This window comes from Lepisma saccharinum, chromosome 21, assembly GCF_977018435.1.
Source record: "Lepisma saccharinum chromosome 21, izLepSacc3.1, whole genome shotgun sequence".
Lineage (NCBI taxonomy): Eukaryota > Metazoa > Arthropoda > Insecta > Zygentoma > Lepismatidae > Lepisma > Lepisma saccharinum.
Window position 1 is genome coordinate 31,016,395 of NC_139249.1, and position 5,764 is coordinate 31,022,158.

A 5,764-nucleotide genomic window follows, 5' to 3' on the forward strand; every position below is an offset into this window, starting at 1 on the left:
CAGAGCTGACGATGAATGTCAATTGGCGCAATGCTTTGTGCATTCAGGAAATTTATCACCGACCGAACCTCGCATGTGGCGGGAGAAGGAATACGAGCTTCCATTTCGGACCACTGCTGCCTCGCTACTGGCATGCGGCGGGAGAAGGAATACGAGCTTCCACTTCGGACCACTGCTGCCTCGCTACTGGCGCCGGGCGGGATCTGTCCGCCTGGCATATGATTGATACGTCTTAGCTCTGCTGCGCATGCGCAATTTGCACGGCTCATTATGTTTACTTTCACGGGAAAAAAATAGGGAAACTTACTTTCTGGATGCGCCTCGTATTATTCTAAATTGTTTAAAATCGGAAGTTAAAAATTCATGCTAGAATGTTCGCTACGGTCTGCACGCAATAGATTGAATTCGTTATTGTCTAGACAGCAGTGTTTGGAAGTAATTAGTTACAAGTAACTCAGTTACAAGTAACGGTTACTTTTTTACGATAGAAGTAAGGTTTTAAGAGTTACTTTTACAGTTACTTGCGACACTTAAATTGCTATAGAAGTGTCATAAATTATTGGCGATTTAGGACTCAACGTGAGCTGGAATTTAGTTTCTGCTGTGATATAAAAGCCCATCTTTGATACATTAATTCTTGCAAACAATAGATGAAGTGGAAAAGAGAAAGTAGTTGTAGTAAATTTGTCTCACGGTGGTCAGTCGGTAGGCTCTAGCCAGGTGGCAGGAATTTCAAGGTTTATCATATGTTTCATCTTTCGTTTGGTAGATCTGAATTCCAAAGCGATATACACATCTCGGAAGAGGGGTGGATTTCCCAGAAGCGGGAAGATAAGCTTCTAGGAGGAGAATTCCTTCCTATTGCTGACAGTTTGCCATTGTCAGTTGTGTGCTGTGAAGTGCCCCTTGTTTCTGTAGGTTGTTCCTCAGTGTCCTTATAACTTCCCCCTTCTGAAAGCAGCATCCGATAGCCTCTTTCTTTGCTATAATATCGGATTAAGCTGAAAAGGGACGTACTGCAATAGTTCAATGTTTTTACGAAATAATTCAACGATACTGGTAGTATGAACGAAACTGAAGAAGACGAGAGCTAGCAATTGCGCATATGAATGGAAAACAATCCAATTGTTTCCACGTGACTTCATTCAACTCAGTTCCTGATAATTTTAAAATGAAAGTGAAAATATTTCCAGTTAGAATTCACTTATTTACGATTATTCAGAATTTCTGGACATTTTGAAAAAAGTAATATATTTTGGTTAAGTGCCATTCGTTTAAGATTTAAATCAGAACCCATTTTCTTGAAATAAAAGATACGACAGATATTATTGATACAACAGCGAAGTACAACACTCAAGTGGCATACTAACGAATCAGGAAGTAGCCATCATTCTTGCTTGTTTATGTAATCCTCTCAGAGAGGGGTAAGTTTAAAATGACATTTTCATCTTCATTGATAACGCCACAATTATAGGCTACTACATTATAATTTTTATCATTTTCTGGTTCATAAATACTTGAAATTATACAACAAATTTATTTCTCTCTGACACGCGCTTTATGCGAAACAGACCTCCCTTCCTAGAATATATTCTACGTGAGTGATATATATATATATATATATATATATATATATATATATATATATATATATCTTCCTATACAATTTGTAGAATCCCCCCCCAACTCCAATGGACATTCCTTAAGAACAACAATGATAATAAATACAAAGGTTCAAGTCGCAGTAGCTCAGGTCAACCTCCGTGGCGGAGTGGTTAACACAACGCACTATATGTCAGGAGTCCCGGATTCTAGTTCGTTTCGGACATGGATGTTTATGTTTGTTCCAATAAGAAAACAGAAAATTGACATACGTAAAGATTGAGATGTGAATAACGGGTGATACTACGGCATAAGGTATTCCTTAATATACACTACCGACAAAAAGTTTTAAACCACCAGGAAAAAGTGCCAAAAATCAGTAGAAATGAATGTATTTCGTAATTAATGTACAAGAAACAGATGTAAGAATCTGCTTGGCAATGTACAAACATAGGTAGATCCACTATACATACTAATGTCACCTCATATTTTGCTTTCATCATTATGTCCGGCATGAGCCTTAATGACAGCAGCGCAAGCACGTGGCATGCGCTCCAATAGTTTGTCGAGATAGGATCGTTGAATGTTACGCCAGGCATCGTTGATGAATTCCCATAGCTGTTGAGTGTTGCTGGGTAACTTCTTCCTGGTGTCCCTATCGATTTGGTCCCACAGCAGTTCGATTGGTGAAAGATCAGCAGACTGTGGTGGCCACGTCATGAGAACTAATGCCCCTGCTGTTGCCTTGCGTTCCAAATACCGCGTGCACTATTTGGATGTATGTTTGGGATCATTATCTTGTTGAAAAATAAGCCCATTACCAACAAGACAACGACCAGAGGGGATGGCATGGTGCACCAATATCTGATGATACCCTTCTTTTACCAATGTTCCCTGAATTTTATGAAGGTCCCCCATCTGGTTTCCGGCAAAACATCCCGAAACCATTACACTTCCACCCCCATGTTACACTGTGGGAACAAGACACTCTTCTTTCATTCTCTCGCCGACCTTTCGACGCACAAAGTTTCGCCTATTGCTGCCAAATAATTCATATTTGGCTTCGTCGGTCCAGAGTGCCCGTTTCCAGTTATCCACAGTCCAACCTTGGTGCGTTTTAGCCCAGGCCAATCGTTTCGTCTTGTTCACACGTGTAACAATGTCTTTCTAGCAGCTACTCTGCCATGCAGCCCTTCTTCACGCAACCTATTCTTCATCGTTGACACAGGTACAGGCGTCACTCTGCTGTTATTCAGGGAAGCAGCGATTACTGCTGCTGTTAGGCGCCTGTTCCGTTTGCTAGTTACTGTAATATATCTATCGTCAGCTGCAGACGTTACACGAGCTCTTCCACTACGTGCACGGTCAGCACGACTGTTGGTTTTACGGTATCTGTCCAATGCACAATGAACACCAATCTTGGAAATATTCAGTTTTCTTGCTATTTCGCGTTCCAAATAACCTTCATTTTTCAGTGCACATATCACAGCACGCATTTCAACCGAAATGGCCTGTTCCCCACGATGACGGGCCATTTCACACAGCTCCACTTACCTTGCACACCTCGCACACAATAATGGGCTCGCAATGTCGCCTGCATGAACAGCAACTGGCCCTGAGCCACTGATAAGGATGTGCATGAGGCTGGCTACCGTACTGACCGGTTTCACGCACACAGTTGCAATGTTGCCAGCTTCAGCAACGTTTTTGTCATTTTCCATTTTGCCAACCACATGCTACACATTCGGAAAAAAATTGGTTTCGCATCTTGCGAGGTTCAAACTAGACTACATTGCATTTTTCATGTGTATCATCGTCACGTCTTTCTTGGACAGGAACCGTTGGTTCCATACGACACTCCATACTGATTTTTTAGCCGTTTTTCATGGTGGTCTTATACTTTTTGTCGATAGTGTATATATATATAAAAGAACTCGTTTTGGTGCCTGACTACCATGCGAGAGACCCCGGGTTCGATCCTTGGTGGGGGAGAATCGAGGTTTTCCACCTGTTGAAGCGGCTCCAGCGCCCACCCAGCGTCGTATAAAGTGGGTACCTGGAGGAAATTCTGGAGGGGGGTAAAGGATGCCAGGGACGTGGTGCTGATCACATCCCCCCTTTGACCATGATCAAAAAAGTGTGCCGCTCTAACTTCACACCCCCTATACGTCATCATGGCGTCGCACAAAGCACAGGAGAGCACTCTATTTTGTAATAAATATAAATATACAAAGACTTATGTTATGTACCAGTAACATAAGTAAAAGACATGTTAGTCTTCACAAAATATTTTATTACAATTAAAGATCGATTTGTGTAATTTGGTTGCAAGAAAATTTTCAGCAAAAAGTAACTGTAAAAATAACTTACAGTTACTTTTGAAGTATATGTAAGTGGAACTGAGTTACTTTTAAAACGAGTAACTGTAACTGTAACTGTTACTTTTTTAAGCAAGTATCTGTAACTAATTACCTTTTTAAAAGTAAAGCCCCTATCACACGGAACTGGATATCTAGTTGGAATGACCTAGTTGGAGATGAACTGACTTTCTAGGTAGAAATCATGGCCGCCTGGCTGACAACTTGACTGGTTTTGAGGAATAGGACATGTTCTAATTGCTACTAACTTTCTTCGACTAGATTCTGTGAAACAGCCAATCAGTGCAAAGTTTGCCCAGGTGAAGATAATCTGTGAGTTCGCAAAGTAGCGTTTTTTGTCTGTGGTTTCCGAGTGCATACAGCACGAAAGGATTGTTTACAATTGAAAAAGCTAAAATATTCTTCCATACGTGTACAGTAAACGTTGTAAAGTATGTATTTTATCAGCGTCGTTCTTCTCTACCTAAAACCATTTAATGCGAAGCGATATTCCTCTCGGTTGAATAGTTATCGTATTTTAAAAGTGTGAAGTGATACGTTGCTTACATCTCGCGCGGCCGCCATTATGGGAACGAAAGACTATCGACAAGTACGGTGTAACAAGTAGGTACCGTGTGAGGCGAAAACTAGCAAATGGGTAGCCAGTCCAGTCTCAACTAGAGCATTCCTACTGGATATCCAGTTCCGTGTGATTCAGGCTTAACTGTCCGAATACTGCTAGACAGCGGCGCATGGGGCTGGAGCTACTCAGTCATATTATTATTATTATTATTAAAGTGATAAACTGCATATTGAATTGGCGAAATGTCTGGAATTTTCTAAGCATTTTCCGTTCAGAGAAATTCTCGTGAAATTGTAGACATTCCCAGGCCCGTAGCTAGAATTGATCTCCAGGGGGAGCTCACGGGTTATCAGGGAGGCTTTGTAAATTACGTCCATTTTTCAAAGGTTTTACAGTATTTATTTATTTATTTATTAAACACTACAGGCAAATGTCCAGTTACAGTGTTTTGAGGTTAACTGAGTTCAGTTTACATACATATTGACAAAAAGTAATTAAGAATTGGAAAGAGAAAACAACAAAGACAAGGAGAAAAGAACTACGTATAAGACGGAACAGAATAATCATTTAATGATTATTCTGTTCCGTCTTATACGTAGTTCTTTTCTCCTTGTCTTTGTTGTTTTCTCTTTCCAATTCTTAATTACTTTTTGTCAATATGTATCAAGTGCAACAAGTGCAGATGTTTTCACCTAATTTTCAAATTAATATTGACATTTTTAATTTGCTTGTTAAATTAAACTATTTCCCAGCAGAACGCACACGATAATACTCAAATAACACGCCGCTCGGCGCTACGCACGTATTGAGTTCGTCCCAACCCAAGAGCAAACACCGCTAGGTTGCGGAAAACTTAGCCGGTTGTCATGGCAACGGTGACGTCACCTAGCGTTGGCCTTGAACGGGTGTCGCCTTCTAGATGAAGCAGTTCTCTCGTCGGAGAAAACATCGCATCCAGTGCTTGTGGCAAAATCTTCGCGTTCTCGCGAGATCTTGTTCCGCGTGTGTGTTTCGCGTTTCCTATCGTGTGTTGTGTTCATGTGTTGAGCTGTGGTTTCTACAATGAACCCAGTAAATGACTTAGTGTGTAATTTGTTGCAGACACCATTTTCCAGATGGACGGATGAAGACAAAAGAGACGTTTTAAATTGGGGGGGGGGGGCACTGGCACTTACTATTTGTTTTCATTGCCTATAAATATACTTCTTCACCTGTTATTTTA